The 26,103-nt window shown below is 55.3% G+C and overlaps 14 non-coding genes across 14 annotated transcripts; all 14 read left to right on the plus strand.

Annotated features, from left to right (window-relative positions):
- The first annotated feature begins 832 nt into the window (after window positions 1-832).
- Window positions 833-939, plus strand: LOC138511914 (U6 spliceosomal RNA). The gene has a single exon (XR_011280800.1). It is a non-coding gene; the product is annotated as a U6 spliceosomal RNA (small nuclear RNA).
- Window positions 940-2,683: 1,744 nt separating this feature from the next.
- On the plus strand, window positions 2,684-2,790 carry LOC138511915 (U6 spliceosomal RNA). Its single transcript, XR_011280801.1, has one exon. It is a non-coding gene; the product is annotated as a U6 spliceosomal RNA (small nuclear RNA).
- A 1,744-nt stretch (window positions 2,791-4,534) lies between these two features.
- LOC138511916 (U6 spliceosomal RNA) lies at window positions 4,535-4,641 on the plus strand. Its single transcript, XR_011280802.1, has one exon. It is a non-coding gene; the product is annotated as a U6 spliceosomal RNA (small nuclear RNA).
- A 1,740-nt stretch (window positions 4,642-6,381) lies between these two features.
- Window positions 6,382-6,488, plus strand: LOC138511918 (U6 spliceosomal RNA). Its single transcript, XR_011280803.1, has one exon. It is a non-coding gene; the product is annotated as a U6 spliceosomal RNA (small nuclear RNA).
- Window positions 6,489-8,232: 1,744 nt separating this feature from the next.
- LOC138512356 (U6 spliceosomal RNA) lies at window positions 8,233-8,339 on the plus strand. Its single transcript, XR_011281200.1, has one exon. It is a non-coding gene; the product is annotated as a U6 spliceosomal RNA (small nuclear RNA).
- Window positions 8,340-10,088: 1,749 nt separating this feature from the next.
- Window positions 10,089-10,195, plus strand: LOC138511919 (U6 spliceosomal RNA). The gene has a single exon (XR_011280804.1). It is a non-coding gene; the product is annotated as a U6 spliceosomal RNA (small nuclear RNA).
- Window positions 10,196-11,943: 1,748 nt separating this feature from the next.
- On the plus strand, window positions 11,944-12,050 carry LOC138511920 (U6 spliceosomal RNA). The gene has a single exon (XR_011280805.1). It is a non-coding gene; the product is annotated as a U6 spliceosomal RNA (small nuclear RNA).
- Window positions 12,051-13,799: 1,749 nt separating this feature from the next.
- LOC138511921 (U6 spliceosomal RNA) lies at window positions 13,800-13,906 on the plus strand. Its single transcript, XR_011280806.1, has one exon. It is a non-coding gene; the product is annotated as a U6 spliceosomal RNA (small nuclear RNA).
- Window positions 13,907-15,649: 1,743 nt separating this feature from the next.
- On the plus strand, window positions 15,650-15,756 carry LOC138511922 (U6 spliceosomal RNA). The gene has a single exon (XR_011280807.1). It is a non-coding gene; the product is annotated as a U6 spliceosomal RNA (small nuclear RNA).
- Window positions 15,757-17,504: 1,748 nt separating this feature from the next.
- Window positions 17,505-17,611, plus strand: LOC138511923 (U6 spliceosomal RNA). Its single transcript, XR_011280808.1, has one exon. It is a non-coding gene; the product is annotated as a U6 spliceosomal RNA (small nuclear RNA).
- Window positions 17,612-19,345: 1,734 nt separating this feature from the next.
- Window positions 19,346-19,452, plus strand: LOC138512329 (U6 spliceosomal RNA). Its single transcript, XR_011281175.1, has one exon. It is a non-coding gene; the product is annotated as a U6 spliceosomal RNA (small nuclear RNA).
- Window positions 19,453-21,200: 1,748 nt separating this feature from the next.
- On the plus strand, window positions 21,201-21,307 carry LOC138512353 (U6 spliceosomal RNA). Its single transcript, XR_011281197.1, has one exon. It is a non-coding gene; the product is annotated as a U6 spliceosomal RNA (small nuclear RNA).
- A 1,748-nt stretch (window positions 21,308-23,055) lies between these two features.
- LOC138511924 (U6 spliceosomal RNA) lies at window positions 23,056-23,162 on the plus strand. The gene has a single exon (XR_011280809.1). It is a non-coding gene; the product is annotated as a U6 spliceosomal RNA (small nuclear RNA).
- A 1,748-nt stretch (window positions 23,163-24,910) lies between these two features.
- Window positions 24,911-25,017, plus strand: LOC138511925 (U6 spliceosomal RNA). The gene has a single exon (XR_011280810.1). It is a non-coding gene; the product is annotated as a U6 spliceosomal RNA (small nuclear RNA).
- The last annotated feature ends 1,086 nt before the right edge of the window (window positions 25,018-26,103 follow it).

Below are 26,103 nucleotides of genomic sequence, written 5' to 3' on the forward strand. Positions count from 1 at the left end.
GTAATTCAAAGAAACAAAGCACAGAGTTGGGAGCCCAGCCGGATGGCAGTGGAACCCACAACCTTCTGACTCCTAGTCAGGCGCCTTATCCATTGCACCACTGGCCCCCATACCCCTGGTGCCCTCCCTTAGCTCCTAGTGCTGTTCTTCAAGGTGCCTTTCTGAAACAGGAGCCGCTGCAATGCCTGCTGTCCTGATTTTGTAACACACAAGGCTCACGTCCTGGCACAGTTGATAAAAGCAGGCGACAGGCAGCCAATACCTGTTGTAAGAGGCTTCCTGGCCCTACCAAAGGGAAGCAGACCCGGCGGGACTTTGAAGCCACCGTCGCTGAAGCCAGCAGCCAAACGTAAACTTACATTGGTTTGAAAATGCATCTCTGGCTTGAAGGCGGGGGCAGCAGCAATCCGGGGCTCTCGGGGGTCCGCGCACTAGGCCGCTGCCTCACCTTGCCTATCCTGGAACTCAACAGGGCCCCCCCCAAGCAAACCCTCACAGGCCCTCTGGCTTTTCTCTGGCTTGTGGGACTATTGTGATGCGTCCAGACACACAGCACCCATCACCCAGGCATTATGACGGGAGGTGCCACTTTGCATGCAGCCTGGACCATGATCCTTTCTTCCTGCATTGCAATAGCCAAGCACACGGAACCGTTCCTTTTGGGCCAAACCAGCAGCGAGGAAGCTTGGGTCGTTGGTCTTTGCCTCTTGGTTCCATACCGGCCCCAGAACCAAACAGTTTCTTGCCAAAGTTAGAGCATAACAAGTCAACCTAGGTCAAAAGGCAGCCGATGCGGTGGCTTTTATACACTGGCCAGTTCAGCCCCAAGTGTGTGCTCGCTTCGGCAGCACATATACTAAAATTGGAACGATACAGAGAAGATTAGCATGGCCCCTGCGCAAGGATGACACGCAAATTCGTGAAGCGTTCCATATTTTTAGACACGTGCGTGCCAGGAGAGAAATACCTTTTATTGACAGAATAAAAGGGGCCCCGCCCCGCTCCCGTGCTCGTCTTGTGCTTGCTCGCTGCCGCGGAAGCCCTTCCCGTTTCTCTTGATCCTCTCTGTGCTGTGCTGCACCGAGAGCGGCTGCCTTGTCCTCTGCTGGCTGCTCATTTCTATATAGCGCTTTCTATATGACCCGCCTCTAGGGGCTCATGGCAAAGAGCGCACAGCCCCTCAAGCTTCACTGCTTCTAGGCCCTACTCTTCATGAGAGCTGGCTGCCTCTAGGTGTGTGATCTCTTTACCCACTTGTGCATTCTTTGCTCAATGTCATTCGCCAACTGCTCCTTTAAAGCAAGAGAGGGGTGGCAGGGTCTGAAAGGCAGCAGATAGCACGAGAGAGAGTGTGCGTGCGTGCGTGTGTCTGTGTGTATGCAAATCACCAGTCAGCCAGGGCCTGCTGGGAGCCCATTCCGCCAGGCCCACCGGCTTTTGGACAGCTCCCAGATGGTTGGAGAAGGACCAGGCTGGGTTAGGCCACGGAGCAGAGGCCGAGCCGTTCCCTGGTGCGCTTTCTGGAAATGTCTCCCTCATTTGGAAATGTGCCCCTCAGTTGCTGAGGTCCCGAGAAGGCTCGCCTGCGGCGCTCACAGAGAGGTCTCTGGCCGATCAGGGACGTGAAGGGCTGCCCTGGGACTGTGTCCAACACAAGCCAACCCCCACCCATTGAAGGACAGGACGCACACATGCATAGAAATCATCTGCTGCTTGTTGGGGCGGTCTGGAGGGACCCCTACTGGTGGTGCTTCGAGATGGCGCCTGGTGTTTCCTTGCTGTGCAACCGGGCCCGCCCCACATAAAATCAAAAGTCTATTGCGAGCAGTGAAGGCCAAGAGAATTTAAATGTAATTCAAAGAAACAAAGCACAGAGTTGGGAGCCCAGCCGGATGGCAGTGGAACCCACAACCTTCTGACTCCTAGTCAGGCGCCTTATCCATTGCACCACTGGCCCCCATACCCCTGGTGCCCTCCCTTAGCTCCTAGTGCTGTTCTTCAAGGTGCCTTTCTGAAACAGGAGCCGCTGCAATGCCTGCTGTCCTGATTTTGTAACACACAAGGCTCACGTCCTGGCACAGTTGATAAAAGCAGGCGACAGGCAGCCAATACCTGTTGTAAGAGGCTTCCTGGCCCTACCAAAGGAAAGCAGACCCGGCGGGACTTTGAAGCCACCGTCGCTGAAGCCAGCAGCCAAACGTAAACTTACATTGGTTTGAAAATGCATCTCTGGCTTGAAGGCGGGGGCAGCAGCAATCCGGGGCTCTCGGGGGTCCGCGCACTAGGCCGCTGCCTCACCTTGCCTATCCTGGAACTCAACAGGGCCCCCCCCCAAGCAAACCCTCACAGGCCCTCTGGCTTTTCTCTGGCTTGTGGGACTATTGTGATGCGTCCAGACACACAGCACCCATCACCCAGGCATTATGACGGGAGGTGCCACTTTGCATGCAGCCTGGACCATGATCCTTTCTTCCTGCATTGCAATAGCCAAGCACACGGAACCGTTCCTTTTGGGCCAAACCAGCAGCGAGGAAGCTTGGGTCGTTGGTCTTTGCCTCTTGGTTCCATACCGGCCCCAGAACCAAACAGTTTTTTGCCAAAGTTAGAGCATAACAAGTCAACCTAGGTCAAAAGGCAGCCGATGCGGTGGCTTTTATACACTGGCCAGTTCAGCCCCAAGTGTGTGCTCGCTTCGGCAGCACATATACTAAAATTGGAACGATACAGAGAAGATTAGCATGGCCCCTGCGCAAGGATGACACGCAAATTCGTGAAGCGTTCCATATTTTTAGACACGTGCGTGCCAGGAGAGAAATACCTTTTATTGACAGAATAAAAGGGGCCCCGCCCCGCTCCCGTGCTCGTCTTGTGCTTGCTCGCTGCCGCGGAAGCCCTTCCCGTTTCTCTTGATCCTCTCTGTGCTGTGCTGCACCGAGAGCGGCTGCCTTGTCCTCTGCTGGCTGCTCATTTCTATATAGCGCTTTCTATATGACCCGCCTCTAGGGGCTCATGGCAAAGAGCGCACAGCCCCTCAAGCTTCACTGCTTCTAGGCCCTACTCTTCATGAGAGCTGGCTGCCTCTAGGTGTGTGATCTCTTTACCCACTTGTGCATTCTTTGCTCAGTGTCATTCGCCAACTGCTCCTTTAAAGCAAGCGAGGGGTGGCAGGGTCTGAAAGGCAGCAGATAGCACGAGAGAGAGTGTGCGTGCGTGCGTGTGTCTGTGTGTATGCAAATCACCAGTCAGCCAGGGCCTGCTGGGAGCCCATTCCGCCAGGCCCACCGGCTTTTGGACAGCTCCCAGATGCTTGGAGAAGGACCAGGCTGGGTTAGGCCACGGAGCAGAGGCCGAGCCGTTCCCTGGTGCGCTTTCTGGAAATGTCTCCCTCATTTGGAAATGTGCCCCTCAGTTGCTGAGGTCCCGAGAAGGCTCGCCTGCGGCGCTCACAGAGAGGTCTCTGGCCGATCAGGGACGTGAAGGGCTGCCCTGGGACTGTGTCCAACACAAGCCAACCCCCACCCATTGAAGGACAGGACGCACACATGCATAGAAATCATCTGCTGCTTGTTGGGGCGGTCTGGAGGGACCCCTACTGGCGGTGCTTCGAGATGGCGCCTGGTGTTTCCTTGCTGTGCAACCGGGCCCGCCCCACATAAAATCAAAAGTCTATTGCGAGCAGTGAAGGCCAAGAGAATTTAAATGTAATTCAAAGAAACAAAGCACAGAGTTGGGAGCCCAGCCGGATGGCAGTGGAACCCACAACCTTCTGACTCCTAGTCAGGCGCCTTATCCATTGCACCACTGGCCCCCATACCCCTGGTGCCCTCCCTTAGCTCCTAGTGCTGTTCTTCAAGGTGCCTTTCTGAAACAGGAGCCGCTGCAATGCCTGCTGTCCTGATTTTGTAACACACAAGGCTCACGTCCTGGCACAGTTGATAAAAGCAGGCGACAGGCAGCCAATACCTGTTGTAATAGGCTTCCTGGCCCTACCAAAGGAAAGCAGACCCGGCGGGACTTTGAAGCCACCGTCGCTGAAGCCAGCAGCCAAACGTAAACTTACATTGGTTTGAAAATGCATCTCTGGCTTGAAGGCGGGGGCAGCAGCAATCCGGGGCTCTCGGGGGTCCGCGCACTAGGCCGCTGCCTCACCTTGCCTATCCTGGAACTCAACAGGGACCCCCCCCAAGCAAACCCTCACAGGCCCTCTGGCTTTTCTCTGGCTTGTGGGACTATTGTGATGCGTCCAGACACACAGCACCCATCACCCAGGCATTATGACGGGAGGTGCCACTTTGCATGCAGCCTGGACCATGATCCTTTCTTCCTGCATTGCAATAGCCAAGCACACGGAACCGTTCCTTTTGGGCCAAACCAGCAGCGAGGAAGCTTGGGTCGTTGGTCTTTGCCTCTTGGTTCCATACCGGCCCCAGAACCAAACAGTTTTTTGCCAAAGTTAGAGCATAACAAGTCAACCTAGGTCAAAAGGCAGCCGATGCGGTGGCTTTTATACACTGGCCAGTTCAGCCCCAAGTGTGTGCTCGCTTCGGCAGCACATATACTAAAATTGGAACGATACAGAGAAGATTAGCATGGCCCCTGCGCAAGGATGACACGCAAATTCGTGAAGCGTTCCATATTTTTAGACACGTGCGTGCCAGGAGAGAAATACCTTTTATTGACAGAATAAAAGGGGCCCCGCCCCGCTCCCGTGCTCGTCTTGTGCTTGCTCGCTGCCGCGGAAGCCCTTCCCGTTTCTCTTGATCCTCTCTGTGCTGTGCTGCACCGAGAGCGGCTGCCTTGTCCTCTGCTGGCTGCTCATTTCTATATAGCGCTTTCTATATGACCCGCCTCTAGGGGCTCATGGCAAAGAGCGCACAGCCCCTCAAGCTTCACTGCTTCTAGGCCCTACTCTTCATGAGAGCTGGCTGCCTCTAGGTGTGTGATCTCTTTACCCACTTGTGCATTCTTTGCTCAGTGTCATTCTTTGAAAGCAAGCGAGGGGTGGCAGGGTCTGAAAGGCAGCAGATAGCACGAGAGAGTGTGCGTGCGTGCGTGTGTCTGTGTGTATGCAAATCACCAGTCAGCCAGGGCCTGCTGGGAGCCCATTCCGCCAGGCCCACCGGCTTTTGGACAGCTCCCAGATGCTTGGAGAAGGACCAGGCTGGGTTAGGCCACGGAGCAGAGGCCGAGCCGTTCCCTGGTGCGCTTTCTGGAAATGTCTCCCTCATTTGGAAATGTGCCCCTCAGTTGCTGAGGTCCCGAGAAGGCTCGCCTGCGGCGCTCACAGAGAGGTCTCTGGCCGATCGTGGCCGATCAGGGACGTGAAGGGCTGCCCTGGGACTGTGTCCAACACAAGCCAACCCCCACCCATTGAAGGACAGGACGCACACATGCATAGAAATCATCTGCTGCTTGTTGGGGCGGTCTGGAGGGACCCCTACTGGTGGTGCTTCGAGATGGCGCCTGGTGTTTCCTTGCTGTGCAACCGGGCCCGCCCCACATAAAATCAAAAGTCTATTGCGAGCAGTGAAGGCCAAGAGAATTTAAATGTAATTCAAAGAAACAAAGCACAGAGTTGGGAGCCCAGCCGGATGGCAGTGGAACCCACAACCTTCTGACTCCTAGTCAGGCGCCTTATCCATTGCACCACTGGCCCCCATACCCCTGGTGCCCTCCCTTAGCTCCTAGTGCTGTTCTTCAAGGTGCCTTTCTGAAACAGGAGCCGCTGCAATGCCTGCTGTCCTGATTTTGTAACACACAAGGCTCACGTCCTGGCACAGTTGATAAAAGCAGGCGACAGGCAGCCAATACCTGTTGTAAGAGGCTTCCTGGCCCTACCAAAGGAAAGCAGACCCGGCGGGACTTTGAAGCCACCGTCGCTGAAGCCAGCAGCCAAACGTAAACTTACATCGGTTTGAAAATGCATCTCTTGCTTGAAGGCGGGGGCAGCAGCAATCCGGGGCTCTCGGGGGTCCGCGCACTAGGCCGCTGCCTCACCTTGCCTATCCTGGAATTCAACAGGGCCCCCCCCAAGCAAACCCTCACAGGCCCTCTGGCTTTTCTCTGGCTTGTGGGACTATTGTGATGCGTCCAGGCACACAGCACCCATCACCCAGGCATTATGACGGGAGGTGCCACTTTGCATGCAGCCTGGACCATGATCCTTTCTTCCTGCATTGCAATAGCCAAGCACACGGAACCTTTCCTTTTGGGCCAAACCAGCAGCGAGGAAGCTTGGGTCGTTGGTCTTTGCCTCTTGGTTCCATACCGGCCCCAGAACCAAACAGTTTCTTGCCAAAGTTAGAGCATAACAAGTCAACCTAGGTCAATAGGCAGCCGATGCGCTGGCTTTTATACACTGGCCAGTTCAGCCCCAAGTGTGTGCTCGCTTCGGCAGCACATATACTAAAATTGGAACGATACAGAGAAGATTAGCATGGCCCCTGCGCAAGGATGACACGCAAATTCGTGAAGCGTTCCATATTTTTAGACACGTGCGTGCCAGGAGAGAAATACCTTTTATTGACAGAATAAAAGGGGCCCCGCTCCCGTGCTGGTCTTGTGCTTGCTCGCTGCCGCGGAAGCCCTTCCCGTTTCTCTTGATCCTCTCTGTGCTGCACCAAGAGCGGCTGCCTTGTCCTCTGCTGGCTGCTCATTTCTATATAGCGCTTTCTATATGATCCGCCTCTAGGGGCTCATGGCAAAGAGCGCACAGCCCCTCAAGCTTCACTGCTTCTAGGCCCTACTCTTCATGAGAGCTGGCTGCCTCTAGGTGTGTGATCTCTTTACCCACTTGTGCATTCTTTGCTCAGTGTCATTCGCCAACTGCTCCTTTAAAGCAAGCGAGGGGTGGCAGGGTCTGAAAGGCAGCAGATAGCACGAGAGAGAGTGTGCGTGCGTGCGTGTGTCTGTGTGTATGCAAATCACCAGTCAGCCAGGGCCTGCTGGGAGCCCATTCCGCCAGGCCCACCGGCTTTTGGACAGCTCCCAGATGGTTGGAGAAGGACCAGGCTGGGTTAGGCCACGAAGCAGAGGCCGAGCCGTTCCCTGTTGCGCTTTCTGGAAATGTCTCCCTCATTTGGAAATGTGCCCCTCAGTTGCTGAGGTCCCGAGAAGGCTCGCCTGCGGCGCTCACCAGAGAGGTTTCTGGCCGATCGTGGCCGATCAGGGACGTGAAGGGCTGCCCTGGGACTGTGTCCAACACAAGCCAACCCCCACCCATTGAAGGACAGGACGCACACATGCATAGAAATCATCTGCTGCTTGTTGGGGCCTTCTGGAGGGACCCCTACTGGTGGTGCTTCGAGATGGCGCCTGGTGTTTCCTTGCTGTGCAACCGGGCCCGCCCCACATAAAATCAAAAGTCTATTGCGAGCAGTGAAGGCCAAGGGAATTTAAATGTAATTCAAAGAAACAAAGCACAGAGTTGGGAGCCCAGCCGGATGGCAGAGGAACCCACAACCTTCTGACTCCTAGTCAGGCGCCTTATCCATTGCACCACTGGCCCCCATACCCCTGGTGCCCTCCGTTAGCTCCTAGTGCTGTTCTTCAAGGTGCCTTTCTGAAGCAGGAGCCACTGCAATGCCTGCTGTCCTGATTTTGTAACACACAAGGCTCACGTCCTGGCACAGTTGATAAAAGCAGGCGACAGGCAGCCAATACCTGTTGTAAGAGGCTTCCTGGCCCTACCAAAGGAAAGCAGACCCGGCGGGACTTTGAAGCCACCGTCGCTGAAGCCAGCAGCCAAACGTAAACTTACATCGGTTTGAAAATGCATCTCTTGCTTGAAGGCAGGGGCAGCAGCAATCCGGGGCTCTCGGGGGTCCGCGCACTAGGCCGCTGCCTCACCTTGCCTATCCTGGAATTCAACAGGGCCCCCCCCAAGCAAACCCTCACAGGCCCTCTGGCTTTTCTCTGGCTTGTGGGACTATTGTGATGCGTCCAGGCACACAGCACCCATCACCCAGGCATTATGACGGGAGGTGCCACTTTGCATGCAGCCTGGACCATGATCCTTTCTTCCTGCATTGCAATAGCCAAGCACACGGAACCTTTCCTTTTGGGCCAAACCAGCAGCGAGGAAGCTTGGGTCGTTGGTCTTTGCCTCTTGGTTCCATACCGGCCCCAGAACCAAACAGTTTCTTGCCAAAGTTAGAGCATAACAAGTCAACCTAGGTCAATAGGCAGCCGATGCGCTGGCTTTTATACACTGGCCAGTTCAGCCCCAAGTGTGTGCCCGCTTCGGCAGCACATATACTAAAATTGGAACGATACAGAGAAGATTAGCATGGCCCCTGCGCAAGGATGACACGCAAATTCGTGAAGCGTTCCATATTTTTAGACACGTGCGTGCCAGGAGAGAAATACCTTTTATTGACAGAATAAAAGGGGCCCCGCTGCCGTGCTGGTCTTGTGCTTGCTCGCTGCCGCGGAAGCCCTTCTCGTTTCTCTTGATCCTCTCTGTGCTGTGCTGCACCGAGAGCGGCTGCCTTGTCCTCTGCTGGCTGCTCATTTCTATATAGCGCTTTCTATATGATCCGCCTCTAGGGGCTCATGGCAAAGAGCGCACAGCCCCTCAAGCTTCACTGCTTCTAGGCCCTACTCTTCATGAGAGCTGGCTGCCTCTAGGTGTGTGATCTCTTTACCCACTTGTGCATTCTTTGCTCAGTGTCATTCGCCAACTGCTCCTTTAAAGCAAGCGAGGGGTGGCAGGGTCTGAAAGGCAGCAGATAGCACGAGAGAGAGTGTGCGTGCGTGCGTGTGTCTGTGTGTATGCAAATCACCAGTCAGCCAGGGCCTGCTGGGAGCCCATTCCGCCAGGCCCACCGGCTTTTGGACAGCTCCCAGATGGTTGGAGAAGGACCAGGCTGGGTTAGGCCACGAAGCAGAGGCTGAGCCGTTCCCTGGTGCGCTTTCTGGAAATGTCTCCCTCATTTGGAAATGTGCCCCTCAGTTGCTGAGGTCCCGAGAAGGCTCGCCTGCGGCGCTCACCAGAGAGGTCTCTGGCCGATCGTGGCCGATCAGGGACGTGAAGGGCTGCCCTGGGACTGTGTCCAACACAAGCCAACCCCCACCCATTGAAGGACAGGACGCACACATGCATAGAAATCATCTGCTGCTTGTTGGGGCCTTCTGGAGGGACCCCTACTGGTGGTGCTTCGAGATGGCGCCTGGTGTTTCCTTGCTGTGCAACCGGGCCCGCCCCACATAAAATCAAAAGTCTATTGCGAGCAGTGAAGGCCAAGGGAATTTAAATGTAATTCAAAGAAACAAAGCACAGAGTTGGGAGCCCAGCCGGATGGCAGTGGAACCCACAACCTTCTGACTCCTAGTCAGGCGCCTTATCCATTGCACCACTGGCCCCCATACCCCTGGTGCCCTCCGTTAGCTCCTAGTGCTGTTCTTCAAGGTGCCTTTCTGAAGCAGGAGCCACTGCAATGCCTGCTGTCCTGATTTTGTAACACACAAGGCTCACGTCCTGGCACAGTTGATAAAAGCAGGCGACAGGCAGCCAATACCTGTTGTAAGAGGCTTCCTGGCCCTACCAAAGGAAAGCAGACCCGGCGGGACTTTGAAGCCACCGTCGCTGAAGCCAGCAGCCAAACGTAAACTTACATCGGTTTGAAAATGCATCTCTGGCTTGAAGGCGGGGGCAGCAGCAATCCGGGGCTCTCGGGGGTCCGCGCACTAGGCCGCTGCCTCACCTTGCCTATCCTGGAATTCAACAGGGCCCCCCCCAAGCAAACCCTCACAGGCCCTCTGGCTTTTCTCTGGCTTGTGGGACTATTGTGATGCGTCCAGGCACACAGCACCCATCACCCAGGCATTATGACGGGAGGTGCCACTTTGCATGCAGCCTGGACCATGATCCTTTCTTCCTGCATTGCAATAGCCAAGCACACGGAACCTTTCCTTTTGGGCCAAACCAGCAGCGAGGAAGCTTGGGTCGTTGGTCTTTGCCTCTTGGTTCCATACCGGCCCCAGAACCAAACAGTTTCTTGCCAAAGTTAGAGCATAACAAGTCAACCTAGGTCAATAGGCAGCCGATGCGCTGGCTTTTATACACTGGCCAGTTCAGCCCCAAGTGTGTGCTCGCTTCGGCAGCACATATACTAAAATTGGAACGATACAGAGAAGATTAGCATGGCCCCTGCGCAAGGATGACACGCAAATTCGTGAAGCGTTCCATATTTTTAGACACGTGCGTGCCAGGAGAGAAATACCTTTTATTGACAGAATAAAAGGGGCCCCGCTCCCGTGCTGGTCTTGTGCTTGCTCGCTGCCGCGGAAGCCCTTCCCGTTTCTCTTGATCCTCTCTGTGCTGTGCTGCACCGAGAGCGGCTGCCTTGTCCTCTGCTGGCTGCTCATTTCTATATAGCGCTTTCTATATGATCCGCCTCTAGGGGCTCATGGCAAAGAGCGCACAGCCCCTCAAGCTTCACTGCTTCTAGGCCCTACTCTTCATGAGAGCTGGCTGCCTCTAGGTGTGTGATCTCTTTACCCACTTGTGCATTCTTTGCTCAGTGTCATTCGCCAACTGCTCCTTTAAAGCAAGCGAGGGGTGGCAGGGTCTGAAAGGCAGCAGATAGCACGAGAGAGAGTGTGCGTGCGTGCGTGTGTCTGTGTGTATGCAAATCACCAGTCAGCCAGGGCCTGCTGGGAGCCCATTCCGCCAGGCCCACCGGCTTTTGGACAGCTCCCAGATGGTTGGAGAAGGACCAGGCTGGGTTAGGCCACGAAGCAGAGGCTGAGCCGTTCCCTGGTGCGCTTTCTGGAAATGTCTCCCTCATTTGGAAATGTGCCCCTCAGTTGCTGAGGTCCCGAGAAGGCTCGCCTGCGGCGCTCACAGAGAGGTCTCTGGCCGATCGTGGCCGATCAGGGACGTGAAGGGCTGCCCTGGGACTGTGTCCAACACAAGCCAACCCCCACCCATTGAAGGACAGGACGCACACATGCATAGAAATCATCTGCTGCTTGTTGGGGCCTTCTGGAGGGACCCCTACTGGTGGTGCTTCGAGATGGCGCTTGGTGTTTCCTTGCTGTGAAACCGGGCCCGCCCCACATAAAATCAAAAGTCTATTGCGAGCAGTGAAGGCCAAGGGAATTTAAATGTAATTCAAAGAAACAAAGCACAGAGTTGGGAGCCCAGCCGGATGGCAGTGGAACCCACAACCTTCTGACTCCTAGTCAGGCGCCTTATCCATTGCACCACTGGCCCCCATACCCCTGGTGCCCTCCGTTAGCTCCTAGTGCTGTTCTTCAAGGTGCCTTTCTGAAGCAGGAGCCACTGCAATGCCTGCTGTCCTGATTTTGTAACACACAAGGCTCACGTCCTGGCACAGTTGATAAAAGCAGGCGACAGGCAGCCAATACCTGTTGTAAGAGGCTTCCTGGCCCTACCAAAGGAAAGCAGACCCGGCGGGACTTTGAAGCCACCGTCGCTGAAGCCAGCAGCCAAACGTAAACTTACATCGGTTTGAAAATGCATCTCTGGCTTGAAGGCGGGGGCAGCAGCAATCCGGGGCTCTCGGGGGTCCGCGCACTAGGCCGCTGCCTCACCTTGCCTATCCTGGAATTCAACAGGGCCCCCCCCAAGCAAACCCTCACAGGCCCTCTGGCTTTTCTCTGGCTTGTGGGACTATTGTGATGCGTCCAGGCACACAGCACCCATCACCCAGGCATTATGACGGGAGGTGCCACTTTGCATGCAGCCTGGACCATGATCCTTTCTTCCTGCATTGCAATAGCCAAGCACACGGAACCTTTCCTTTTGGGCCAAACCAGCAGCGAGGAAGCTTGGGTCGTTGGTCTTTGCCTCTTGGTTCCATACCGGCCCCAGAACCAAACAGTTTCTTGCCAAAGTTAGAGCATAACAAGTCAACCTAGGTCAATAGGCAGCCGATGCGCTGGCTTTTATACACTGGCCAGTTCAGCCCCAAGTGTGTGCTCGCTTCGGCAGCACATATACTAAAATTGGAACGATACAGAGAAGATTAGCATGGCCCCTGCGCAAGGATGACACGCAAATTCGTGAAGCGTTCCATATTTTTAGACACGTGCGTGCCAGGAGAGAAATACCTTTTATTGACAGAATAAAAGGGGCCCCGCTCCCGTGCTGGTCTTGTGCTTGCTCGCTGCCGCGGAAGCCCTTCCCGTTTCTCTTGATCCTCTCTGTGCTGTGCTGCACCGAGAGCGGCTGCCTTGTCCTCTGCTGGCTGCTCATTTCTATATAGCGCTTTCTATATGATCCGCCTCTAGGGGCTCATGGCAAAGAGCGCACAGCCCCTCAAGCTTCACTGCTTCTAGGCCCTACTCTTCATGAGAGCTGGCTGCCTCTAGGTGTGTGATCTCTTTACCCACTTGTGCATTCTTTGCTCAGTGTCATTCGCCAACTGCTCCTTTAAAGCAAGCGAGGGGTGGCAGGGTCTGAAAGGCAGCAGATAGCACGAGAGAGAGTGTGCGTGCGTGCGTGTGTCTGTGTGTATGCAAATCACCAGTCAGCCAGGGCCTGCTGGGAGCCCATTCCGCCAGGCCCACCGGCTTTTGGACAGCTCCCAGATGGTTGGAGAAGGACCAGGCTGGGTTAGGCCACGAAGCAGAGGCCGAGCCGTTCCCTGGTGCGCTTTCTGGAAATGTCTCCCTCATTTGGAAATGTGCCCCTCAGTTGCTGAGGTCCCGAGAAGGCTCGCCTGCGGCGCTCACCAGAGAGGTCTCTGGCCGATCGTGGCCGATCAGGGACGTGAAGGGCTGCCCTGGGACTGTGTCCAACACAAGCCAACCCCCACCCATTGAAGGACAGGACGCACACATGCATAGAAATCATCTGCTGCTTGTTGGGGCCTTCTGGAGGGACCCCTACTGGTGGTGCTTCGAGATGGCGCCTGGTGTTTCCTTGCTGTGCAAACGGGCCCGCCCCACATAAAATCAAAAGTCTATTGCGAGCAGTGAAGGCCAAGGGAATTTAAATGTAATTCAAAGAAACAAAGCACAGAGTTGGGAGCCCAGCCGGATGGCAGAGGAACCCACAACCTTCTGACTCCTAGTCAGGCGCCTTATCCATTGCACCACTGGCCCCCATACCCCTGGTGCCCTCCGTTAGCTCCTAGTGCTGTTCTTCAAGGTGCCTTTCTGAAGCAGGAGCCACTGCAATGCCTGCTGTCCTGATTTTGTAACACACAAGGCTCACGTCCTGGCACAGTTGATAAAAGCAGGCGACAGGCAGCCAATACCTGTTGTAAGAGGCTTCCTGGCCCTACCAAAGGAAAGCAGACCCGGCGGGACTTTGAAGCCACCGTCGCTGAAGCCAGCAGCCAAACGTAAACTTACATCGGTTTGAAAATGCATCTCTGGCTTGAAGGCGGGGGCAGCAGCAATCCGGGGCTCTCGGGGGTCCGCGCACTAGGCCGCTGCCTCACCTTGCCTATCCTGGAATTCAACAGGGCCCCCCCCAAGCAAACCCTCACAGGCCCTCTGGCTTTTCTCTGGCTTGTGGGACTATTGTGATGCGTCCAGGCACACAGCACCCATCACCCAGGCATTATGACGGGAGGTGCCACTTTGCATGCAGCCTGGACCATGATCCTTTCTTCCTGCATTGCAATAGCCAAGCACACGGAACCTTTCCTTTTGGGCCAAACCAGCAGCGAGGAAGCTTGGGTCGTTGGTCTTTGCCTCTTGGTTCCATACCGGCCCCAGAACCAAACAGTTTCTTGCCAAAGTTAGAGCATAACAAGTCAACCTAGGTCAATAGGCAGCCGATGCGCTGGCTTTTATACACTGGCCAGTTCAGCCCCAAGTGTGTGCTCGCTTCGGCAGCACATATACTAAAATTGGAACGATACAGAGAAGATTAGCATGGCCCCTGCGCAAGGATGACACGCAAATTCGTGAAGCGTTCCATATTTTTAGACACGTGCGTGCCAGGAGAGAAATACCTTTTATTGACAGAATAAAAGGGGCCCCGCTCCCGTGCTGGTCTTGTGCTTGCTCGCTGCCGCGGAAGCCCTTCCCGTTTCTCTTGATCCTCTCTGTGCTGCACCAAGAGCGGCTGCCTTGTCCTCTGCTGGCTGCTCATTTCTATATAGCGCTTTCTATATGATCCGCCTCTAGGGGCTCATGGCAAAGAGCGCACAGCCCCTCAAGCTTCACTGCTTCTAGGCCCTACTCTTCATGAGAGCTGGCTGCCTCTAGGTGTGTGATCTCTTTACCCACTTGTGCATTCTTTGCTCAGTGTCATTCGCCAACTGCTCCTTTAAAGCAAGCGAGGGGTGGCAGGGTCTGAAAGGCAGCAGATAGCACGAGAGAGAGTGTGCGTGCGTGCGTGTGTCTGTGTGTATGCAAATCACCAGTCAGCCAGGGCCTGCTGGGAGCCCATTCCGCCAGGCCCACCGGCTTTTGGACAGCTCCCAGCTGGTTGGAGAAGGACCAGGCTGGGTTGGGCCACGGAGCAGAGGCCGAGCCGTTCCCTGGTGCGCTTTCTGGAAATGTCTCCCTCATTTGGAAATGTGCCCCTCAGTTGCTGAGGTCCCGAGAAGGCTCGCCTGCGGCGCTCACAGAGAGGTCTCTGGCCGATCGTGGCCGATCAGGGACGTGAAGGGCTGCCCTGGGACTGTGTCCAACACAAGCCAACCCCCACCCATTGAAGGACAGGACGCACACATGCATAGAAATCATCTGCTGCTTGTTGGGGCCTTCTGGAGGGACCCCTACTGGTGGTGCTTCGAGATGGCGCCTGGTGTTTCCTTGCTGTGCAACCGGGCCCGCCCCACATAAAATCAAAAGTCTATTGCGAGCAGTGAAGGCCAAGGGAATTTAAATGTAATTCAAAGAAACAAAGCACAGAGTTGGGAGCCCAGCCGGATGGCAGTGGAACCCACAACCTTCTGACTCCTAGTCAGGCGCCTTATCCATTGCACCACTGGCCCCCATACCCCTGGTGCCCTCCGTTAGCTCCTAGTGCTGTTCTTCAAGGTGCCTTTCTGAAGCAGGAGCCACTGCAATGCCTGCTGTCCTGATTTTGTAACACACAAGGCTCACGTCCTGGCACAGTTGATAAAAGCAGGCGACAGGCAGCCAATACCTGTTGTAAGAGGCTTCCTGGCCCTACCAAAGGAAAGCAGACCCGGCGGGACTTTGAAGCCACCGTCGCTGAAGCCAGCAGCCAAACGTAAACTTACATCGGTTTGAAAATGCATCTCTGGCTTGAAGGCGGGGGCAGCAGCAATCCGGGGCTCTCGGGGGTCCGCGCACTAGGCCGCTGCCTCACCTTGCCTATCCTGGAATTCAACAGGGCCCCCCCCAAGCAAACCCTCACAGGCCCTCTGGCTTTTCTCTGGCTTGTGGGACTATTGTGATGCGTCCAGGCACACAGCACCCATCACCCAGGCATTATGACGGGAGGTGCCACTTTGCATGCAGCCTGGACCATGATCCTTTCTTCCTGCATTGCAATAGCCAAGCACACGGAACCTTTCCTTTTGGGCCAAACCAGCAGCGAGGAAGCTTGGGTCGTTGGTCTTTGCCTCTTGGTTCCATACCGGCCCCAGAACCAAACAGTTTCTTGCCAAAGTTAGAGCATAACAAGTCAACCTAGGTCAATAGGCAGCCGATGCGCTGGCTTTTATACACTGGCCAGTTCAGCCCCAAGTGTGTGCTCGCTTCGGCAGCACATATACTAAAATTGGAACGATACAGAGAAGATTAGCATGGCCCCTGCGCAAGGATGACACGCAAATTCGTGAAGCGTTCCATATTTTTAGACACGTGCGTGCCAGGAGAGAAATACCTTTTATTGACAGAATAAAAGGGGCCCCGCTCCCGTGCTGGTCTTGTGCTTGCTCGCTGCCGCGGAAGCCCTTCCCGTTTCTCTTGATCCTCTCTGTGCTGTGCTGCACCGAGAGCGGCTGCCTTGTCCTCTGCTGGCTGCTCATTTCTATATAGCGCTTTCTATATGATCCGCCTCTAGGGGCTCATGGCAAAGAGCGCACAGCCCCTCAAGCTTCACTGCTTCTAGGCCCTACTCTTCATGAGAGCTGGCTGCCTCTAGGTGTGTGATCTCTTTACCCACTTGTGCATTCTTTGCTCAGTGTCATTCGCCAACTGCTCCTTTAAAGCAAGCGAGGGGTGGCAGGGTCTGAAAGGCAGCAGATAGCACGAGAGAGAGTGTGCGTGCGTGCGTGTGTCTGTGTGTATGCAAATCACCAGTCAGCCAGGGCCTGCTGGGAGCCCATTCCGCCAGGCCCACCGGCTTTTGGACAGCTCCCAGATGGTTGGAGAAGGACCAGGCTGGGTTAGGCCACGAAGCAGAGGCTGAGCCGTTCCCTGGTGCGCTTTCTGGAAATGTCTCCCTCATTTGGAAATGTGCCCCTCAGTTGCTGAGGTCCCGAGAAGGCTCGCCTGCGGCGCTCACAGAGAGGTCTCTGGCCGATCGTGGCCGATCAGGGACGTGAAGGGCTGCCCTGGGACTGTGTCCAACACAAGCCAACCCCCACCCATTGAAGGACAGGACGCACACATGCATAGAAATCATCTGCTGCTTGTTGGGGCCTTCTGGAGGGACCCCTACTGGTGGTGCTTCGAGATGGCGCCTGGTGTTTCCTTGCTGTGAAACCGGGCCCGCCCCACATAAAATCAAAAGTCTATTGCGAGCAGTGAAGGCCAAGGGAATTTAAATGTAATTCAAAGAAACAAAGCACAGAGTTGGGAGCCCAGCCGGATGGCAGTGGAACCCACAACCTTCTGACTCCTAGTCAGGCGCCTTATCCATTGCACCACTGGCCCCCATACCCCTGGTGCCCTCCGTTAGCTCCTAGTGCTGTTCTTCAAGGTGCCTTTCTGAAGCAGGAGCCACTGCAATGCCTGCTGTCCTGATTTTGTAACACACAAGGCTCACGTCCTGGCACAGTTGATAAAAGCAGGCGACAGGCAGCCAATACCTGTTGTAAGAGGCTTCCTGGCCCTACCAAAGGAAAGCAGACCCGGCGGGACTTTGAAGCCACCGTCGCTGAAGCCAGCAGCCAAACGTAAACTTACATCGGTTTGAAAATGCATCTCTGGCTTGAAGGCGGGGGCAGCAGCAATCCGGGGCTCTCGGGGGTCCGCGCACTAGGCCGCTGCCTCACCTTGCCTATCCTGGAATTCAACAGGGCCCCCCCCAAGCAAACCCTCACAGGCCCTCTGGCTTTTCTCTGGCTTGTGGGACTATTGTGATGCGTCCAGGCACACAGCACCCATCACCCAGGCATTATGACGGGAGGTGCCACTTTGCATGCAGCCTGGACCATGATCCTTTCTTCCTGCATTGCAATAGCCAAGCACACGGAACCTTTCCTTTTGGGCCAAACCAGCAGCGAGGAAGCTTGGGTCGTTGGTCTTTGCCTCTTGGTTCCATACCGGCCCCAGAACCAAACAGTTTCTTGCCAAAGTTAGAGCATAACAAGTCAACCTAGGTCAATAGGCAGCCGATGCGCTGGCTTTTATACACTGGCCAGTTCAGCCCCAAGTGTGTGCTCGCTTCGGCAGCACATATACTAAAATTGGAACGATACAGAGAAGATTAGCATGGCCCCTGCGCAAGGATGACACGCAAATTCGTGAAGCGTTCCATATTTTTAGACACGTGCGTGCCAGGAGAGAAATACCTTTTATTGACAGAATAAAAGGGGCCCCGCTCCCGTGCTGGTCTTGTGCTTGCTCGCTGCCGCGGAAGCCCTTCCCGTTTCTCTTGATCCTCTCTGTGCTGCACCAAGAGCGGCTGCCTTGTCCTCTGCTGGCTGCTCATTTCTATATAGCGCTTTCTATATGATCCGCCTCTAGGGGCTCATGGCAAAGAGCGCACAGCCCCTCAAGCTTCACTGCTTCTAGGCCCTACTCTTCATGAGAGCTGGCTGCCTCTAGGTGTGTGATCTCTTTACCCACTTGTGCATTCTTTGCTCAGTGTCATTCGCCAACTGCTCCTTTAAAGCAAGCGAGGGGTGGCAGGGTCTGAAAGGCAGCAGATAGCACGAGAGAGAGTGTGCGTGCGTGCGTGTGTCTGTGTGTATGCAAATCACCAGTCAGCCAGGGCCTGCTGGGAGCCCATTCCGCCAGGCCCACCGGCTTTTGGACAGCTCCCAGCTGGTTGGAGAAGGACCAGGCTGGGTTGGGCCACGGAGCAGAGGCCGAGCCGTTCCCTGGTGCGCTTTCTGGAAATGTCTCCCTCATTTGGAAATGTGCCCCTCAGTTGCTGAGGTCCCGAGAAGGCTCGCCTGCGGCGCTCACAGAGAGGTCTCTGGCCGATCAGGGACGTGAAGGGCTGCCCTGGGACTGTGTCCAACACAAGCCAACCCCCACCCATTGAAGGACAGGACGCACACATGCATAGAAATCATCTGCTGCTTGTTGGGGCCTTCTGGAGGGACCCCTACTGGTGGTGCTTCGAGATGGCGCCTGGTGTTTCCTTGCTGTGCAACCGGGCCCGCCCCACATAAAATCAAAAGTCTATTGCGAGCAGTGAAGGCCAAGGGAATTTAAATGTAATTCAAAGAAACAAAGCACAGAGTTGGGAGCCCAGCCGGATGGCAGTGGAACCCACAACCTTCTGACTCCTAGTCAGGCGCCTTATCCATTGCACCACTGGCCCCCATACCCCTGGTGCCCTCCGTTAGCTCCTAGTGCTGTTCTTCAAGGTGCCTTTCTGAAGCAGGAGCCACTGCAATGCCTGCTGTCCTGATTTTGTAACACACAAGGCTCACGTCCTGGCACAGTTGATAAAAGCAGGCGACAGGCAGCCAATACCTGTTGTAAGAGGCTTCCTGGCCCTACCAAAGGAAAGCAGACCCGGCGGGACTTTGAAGCCACCGTCGCTGAAGCCAGCAGCCAAACGTAAACTTACATCGGTTTGAAAATGCATCTCTGGCTTGAAGGCGGGGGCAGCAGCAATCCGGGGCTCTCGGGGGTCCGCGCACTAGGCCGCTGCCTCACCTTGCCTATCCTGGAATTCAACAGGGCCCCCCCCCAAGCAAACCCTCACAGGCCCTCTGGCTTTTCTCTGGCTTGTGGGACTATTGTGATGCGTCCAGGCACACAGCACCCATCACCCAGGCATTATGACGGGAGGTGCCACTTTGCATGCAGCCTGGACCATGATCCTTTCTTCCTGCATTGCAATAGCCAAGCACACGGAACCTTTCCTTTTGGGCCAAACCAGCAGCGAGGAAGCTTGGGTCGTTGGTCTTTGCCTCTTGGTTCCATACCGGCCCCAGAACCAAACAGTTTCTTGCCAAAGTTAGAGCATAACAAGTCAACCTAGGTCAATAGGCAGCCGATGCGCTGGCTTTTATACACTGGCCAGTTCAGCCCCAAGTGTGTGCTCGCTTCGGCAGCACATATACTAAAATTGGAACGATACAGAGAAGATTAGCATGGCCCCTGCGCAAGGATGACACGCAAATTCGTGAAGCATTCCATATTTTTAGACACGTGCGTGCCAGGAGAGAAATACCTTTTATTGACAGAATAAAAGGGGCCCCGCTCCCGTGCTGGTCTTGTGCTTGCTCGCTGCCGCGGAAGCCCTTCCCGTTTCTCTTGATCCTCTCTGTGCTGTGCTGCACCGAGAGCGGCTGCCTTGTCCTCTGCTGGCTGCTCATTTCTATATAGCGCTTTCTATATGATCCGCCTCTAGGGGCTCATGGCAAAGAGCGCACAGCCCCTCAAGCTTCACTGCTTCTAGGCCCTACTCTTCATGAGAGCTGGCTGCCTCTAGGTGTGTGATCTCTTTACCCACTTGTGCATTCTTTGCTCAGTGTCATTCGCCAACTGCTCCTTTAAAGCAAGCGAGGGGTGGCAGGGTCTGAAAGGCAGCAGATAGCACGAGAGAGAGTGTGCGTGCGTGCGTGTGTCTGTGTGTATGCAAATCACCAGTCAGCCAGGGCCTGCTGGGAGCCCATTCCGCCAGGCCCACCGGCTTTTGGACAGCTCCCAGATGGTTGGAGAAGGACCAGGCTGGGTTAGGCCACGAAGCAGAGGCTGAGCCGTTCCCTGGTGCGCTTTCTGGAAATGTCTCCCTCATTTGGAAATGTGCCCCTCAGTTGCTGAGGTCCCGAGAAGGCTCGCCTGCGGCGCTCACAGAGAGGTCTCTGGCCGATCGTGGCCGATCAGGGACGTGAAGGGCTGCCCTGGGACTGTGTCCAACACAAGCCAACCCCCACCCATTGAAGGACAGGACGCACACATGCATAGAAATCATCTGCTGCTTGTTGGGGCCTTCTGGAGGGACCCCTACTGGTGGTGCTTCGAGATGGCGCCTGGTGTTTCCTTGCTGTGCAACCGGGCCCGCCCCACATAAAATCAAAAGTCTATTGCGAGCAGTGAAGGCCAAGGGAATTTAAATGTAATTCAAAGAAACAAAGCACAGAGTTGGGAGCCCAGCCGGATGGCAGTGGAACCCACAACCTTCTGACTCCTAGTCAGGCGCCTTATCCATTGCACCACTGGCCCCCATACCCCTGGTGCCCTCCGTTAGCTCCTAGTGCTGTTCTTCAAGGTGCCTTTCTGAAGCAGGAGCCACTGCAATGCCTGCTGTCCTGATTTTGTAACACACAAGGCTCACGTCCTGGCACAGTTGATAAAAGCAGGCGACAGGCAGCCAATACCTGTTGTAAGAGGCTTCCTGGCCCTACCAAAGGAAAGCAGACCCGGCGGGACTTTGAAGCCACCGTCGCTGAAGCCAGCAGCCAAACGTAAACTTACATCGGTTTGAAAATGCATCTCTGGCTTGAAGGCGGGGGCAGCAGCAATCCGGGGCTCTCGGGGGTCCGCGCACTAGGCCGCTGCCTCACCTTGCCTATCCTGGAATTCAACAGGGCCCCCCCCAAGCAAACCCTCACAGGCCCTCTGGCTTTTCTCTGGCTTGTGGGACTATTGTGATGCGTCCAGGCACACAGCACCCATCACCCAGGCATTATGACGGGAGGTGCCACTTTGCATGCAGCCTGGACCATGATCCTTTCTTCCTGCATTGCAATAGCCAAGCACACGGAACCTTTCCTTTTGGGCCAAACCAGCAGCGAGGAAGCTTGGGTCGTTGGTCTTTGCCTCTTGGTTCCATACCGGCCCCAGAACCAAACAGTTTCTTGCCAAAGTTAGAGCATAACAAGTCAACCTAGGTCAATAGGCAGCCGATGCGCTGGCTTTTATACACTGGCCAGTTCAGCCCCAAGTGTGTGCTCGCTTCGGCAGCACATATACTAAAATTGGAACGATACAGAGAAGATTAGCATGGCCCCTGCGCAAGGATGACACGCAAATTCGTGAAGCGTTCCATATTTCTAGACACGTGCGTGCCAGGAGAGAAATACCTTTTATTGACAGAATAAAAGGGGCCCCGCTCCCGTGCTGGTCTTGTGCTTGCTCGCTGCCGCGGAAGCCCTTCCCGTTTCTCTTGATCCTCTCTGTGCTGTGCTGCACCGAGAGCGGCTGCCTTGTCCTCTGCTGGCTGCTCATTTCTATATAGCGCTTTCTATATGATCCGCCTCTAGGGGCTCATGGCAAAGAGCGCACAGCCCCTCAAGCTTCACTGCTTCTAGGCCCTACTCTTCATGAGAGCTGGCTGCCTCTAGGTGTGTGATCTCTTTACCCACTTGTGCATTCTTTGCTCAGTGTCATTCGCCAACTGCTCCTTTAAAGCAAGCGAGGGGTGGCAGGGTCTGAAAGGCAGCAGATAGCACGAGAGAGAGTGTGCGTGCGTGCGTGTGTCTGTGTGTATGCAAATCACCAGTCAGCCAGGGCCTGCTGGGAGCCCATTCCGCCAGGCCCACCGGCTTTTGGACAGCTCCCAGATGGTTGGAGAAGGACCAGGCTGGGTTAGGCCACGAAGCAGAGGCTGAGCCGTTCCCTGGTGCGCTTTCTGGAAATGTCTCCCTCATTTGGAAATGTGCCCCTCAGTTGCTGAGGTCCCGAGAAGGCTCGCCTGCGGCGCTCACAGAAAGGTCTCTGGCCGATCGTGGCCGATCAGGGACGTGAAGGGCTGCCCTGGGACTGTGTCCAACACAAGCCAACCCCCACCCATTGAAGGACAGGACGCACACATGCATAGAAATCATCTGCTGCTTTTTGGGGCCTTCTGGAGGGACCCCTACTGGTGGTGCTTCGAGATGGCGCCTGGTGTTTCCTTGCTGTGAAACCGGGCCCGCCCCACATAAAATCAAAAGTCTATTGCGAGCAGTGAAGGCCAAGGGAATTTAAATGTAATTCAAAGAAACAAAGCACAGAGTTGGGAGCCCAGCCGGATGGCAGTGGAACCCACAACCTTCTGACTCCTAGTCAGGCGCCTTATCCATTGCACCACTGGCCCCCATACCCCTGGTGCCCTCCGTTAGCTCCTAGTGCTGTTCTTCAAGGTGCCTTTCTGAAGCAGGAGCCACTGCAATGCCTGCTGTCCTGATTTTGTAACACACAAGGCTCACGTCCTGGCACAGTTGATAAAAGCAGGCGACAGGCAGCCAATACCTGTTGTAAGAGGCTTCCTGGCCCTACCAAAGGAAAGCAGACCCGGCGGGACTTTGAAGCCACCGTCGCTGAAGCCAGCAGCCAAACGTAAACTTACATCGGTTTGAAAATGCATCTCTGGCTTGAAGGCGGGGGCAGCAGCAATCCGGGGCTCTCGGGGGTCCGCGCACTAGGCCGCTGCCTCACCTTGCCTATCCTGGAATTCAACAGGGCCCCCCCCAAGCAAACCCTCACAGGCCCTCTGGCTTTTCTCTGGCTTGTGGGACTATTGTGATGCGTCCAGGCACACAGCACCCATCACCCAGGCATTATGACGGGAGGTGCCACTTTGCATGCAGCCTGGACCATGATCCTTTCTTCCTGCATTGCAATAGCCAAGCACACGGAACCTTTCCTTTTGGGCCAAACCAGCAGCGAGGAAGCTTGGGTCGTTGGTCTTTGCCTCTTGGTTCCATACCGGCCCCAGAACCAAACAGTTTCTTGCCAAAGTTAGAGCATAACAAGTCAACCTAGGTCAAAAGGCAGCCGATGCGCTGGCTTTTATACACTGGCCAGTTCAGCCCCAAGTGTGTGCTCGCTTCGGCAGCACATATACTAAAATTGGAACGATACAGAGAAGATTAGCATGGCCCCTGCGCAAGGATGACACGCAAATTCGTGAAGCGTTCCATATTTTTAGACACGTGCGTGCCAGGAGAGAAATACCTTTTATTGACAGAATAAAAGGGGCCCCGCTCCCGTGCTGGTCTTGTGCTTGCTCGCTGCCGCGGAAGCCCTTCCCGTTTCTCTTGATCCTCTCTGTGCTGTGCTGCACCGAGAGCGGCTTCCTTGTCCTCTGCTGGCTGCTCATTTCTATATAGCGCTTTCTATATGATCCGCCTCTAGGGGCTCATGGCAAAGAGCGCACAGCCCCTCAAGCTTCACTGCTTCTAGGCCCTACTCTTCATGAGAGCTGGCTGCCTCTAGGTGTGTGATCTCTTTACCCACTTGTGCATTCTTTGCTCAGTGTCATTCGCCAACTGCTCCTTTAAAGCAAGCGAGGGGTGGCAGGGTCTGAAAGGCAGCAGATAGCACGAGAGAGAGTGTGCGTGCGTGCGTGTGTCTGTGTGTATGCAAATCACCAGTCAGCCAGGGCCTGCTGGGAGCCCATTCCGCCAGGCCCACCGGCTTTTGGACAGCTCCCAGATGGTTGGAGAAGGACCAGGCTGGGTTAGGCCACGAAGCAGAGGCCGAGCCGTTCCCTGGTGCGCTTTCTGGAAATGTCTCCCTCATTTGGAAATGTGCCCCTCAGTTGCTGAGGTCCCGAGAAGGCTCGCCTGCGGCGCTCACCAGAGTGGTCTCTGGCCGATCGTGGCCGATCAGGGACGTGAAGGGCTGCCCTGGGACTGTGTCCAACACAAGCCAACCCCACCCATTGAAGGACAGGACGCACACATGCATAGAAATCATCTGCTGCTTGTTGGGGCCTTCTGGAGGGACCCCTACTGGTGGTGCTTCGAGATGGCGCCTGGTGTTTCCTTGCTGTGCAACCGGGCCCGCCCCACATAAAATCAAAAGTCTATTGCGAGCAGTGAAGGCCAAGGGAATTTAAATGTAATTCAAAGAAACAAAGCACAGAGTTGGGAGCCCAGCCGGATGGCAGTGGAACCCACAACCTTCTGACTCCTAGTCAGGCGCCTTATCCATTGCACCACTGGCCCCCATACCCCTGGTGCCCTCCGTTAGCTCCTAGTGCTGTTCTTCAAGGTGCCTTTCTGAAGCAGGAGCCACTGCAATGCCTGCTGTCCTGATTTTGTAACACACAAGGCTCACGTCCTGGCACAGCTGATAAAAGCAGGCGACAGGCAGCCAATACCTGTTGTAAGAGGCTTCCTGGCCCTACCAAAGGAAAGCAGACCCGGCGGGACTTTGAAGCCACCGTCGCTGAAGCCAGCAGCCAAACGTAAACTTACATCGGTTTGAAAATGCATCTCTGGCTTGAAGGCGGGGGCAGCAGCAATCCGGGGCTCTCGGGGGTCCGCGCACTAGGCCGCTGCCTCACCTTGCCTATCCTGGAATTCAACAGGGCCCCCCCCAAGCAAACCCTCACAGGCCCTCTGGCTTTTCTCTGGCTTGTGGGACTATTGTGATGCGTCCAGGCACACAGCACCCATCACCCAGGCATTATGACGGGAGGTGCCACTTTGCATGCAGCCTGGACCATGATCCTTTCTTCCTGCATTGCAATAGCCAAGCACACGGAACCTTTCCTTTTGGGCCAAACCAGCAGCGAGGAAGCTTGGGTCGTTGGTCTTTGCCTCTTGGTTCCATACCGGCCCCAGAACCAAACAGTTTCTTGCCAAAGTTAGAGCATAACAAGTCAACCTAGGTCAATAGGCAGCCGATGCGCTGGCTTTTATACACTGGCCAGTTCAGCCCCAAGTGTGTGCTCGCTTCGGCAGCACATATACTAAAATTGGAACGATACAGAGAAGATTAGCATGGCCCCTGCGCAAGGATGACACGCAAATTCGTGAAGCGTTCCATATTTTTAGACACGTGCGTGCCAGGAGAGAAATACCTTTTATTGACAGAATAAAAGGGGCCCCGCTCCCGTGCTGGTCTTGTGCTTGCTCGCTGCCGCGGAAGCCCTTCCCGTTTCTCTTGATCCTCTCTGTGCTGTGCTGCACCGAGAGCGGCTGCCTTGTCCTCTGCTGGCTGCTCATTTCTATATAGCGCTTTCTATATGATCCGCCTCTAGGGGCTCATGGCAAAGAGCGCACAGCCCCTCAAGCTTCACTGCTTCTAGGCCCTACTCTTCATGAGAGCTGGCTGCCTCTAGGTGTGTGATCTCTTTACCCACTTGTGCATTCTTTGCTCAGTGTCATTCGCCAACTGCTCCTTTAAAGCAAGCGAGGGGTGGCAGGGTCTGAAAGGCAGCAGATAGCACGAGAGAGAGTGTGCGTGCGTGCGTGTGTCTGTGTGTATGCAAATCACCAGTCAGCCAGGGCCTGCTGGGAGCCCATTCCGCCAGGCCCACCGGCTTTTGGACAGCTCCCAGATGGTTGGAGAAGGACCAGGCTGGGTTAGGCCACGAAGCAGAGGCTGAGCCGTTCCCTGGTGCGCTTTCTGGAAATGTCTCCCTCATTTGGAAATGTGCCCCTCAGTTGCTGAGGTCCCGAGAAGGCTCGCCTGCGGCGCTCACAGAGAGGTCTCTGGCCGATCAGGGACGTGAAGGGCTGCCCTGGGACTGTGTCCAACACAAGCCAACCCCCACCCATTGAAGGACAGGACGCACACATGCATAGAAATCATCTGCTGCTTGTTGGGGCCTTCTGGAGGGACCCCTACTGGTGGTGCTTCGAGATGGCGCCTGGTGTTTCCTTGCTGTGAAACCGGGCCCGCCCCACATAAAATCAAAAGTCTATTGCGAGCAGTGAAGGCCAAGGGAATTTAAATGTAATTCAAAGAAACAAAGCACAGAGTTGGGAGCCCAGCCGGATGGCAGTGGAACCCACAACCTTCTGACTCCTAGTCAGGCGCCTTATCCATTGCACCACTGGCCCCCATACCCCTGGTGCCCTCCGTTAGCTCCTAGTGCTGTTCTTCAAGGTGCCTTTCTGAAGCAGGAGCCACTGC

Source organism: Ambystoma mexicanum, chromosome 6p (assembly GCF_040938575.1).
Source record: "Ambystoma mexicanum isolate Mex_15411 chromosome 6p, UKY_AmexF1_1, whole genome shotgun sequence".
Lineage (NCBI taxonomy): Eukaryota > Metazoa > Chordata > Amphibia > Caudata > Ambystomatidae > Ambystoma > Ambystoma mexicanum.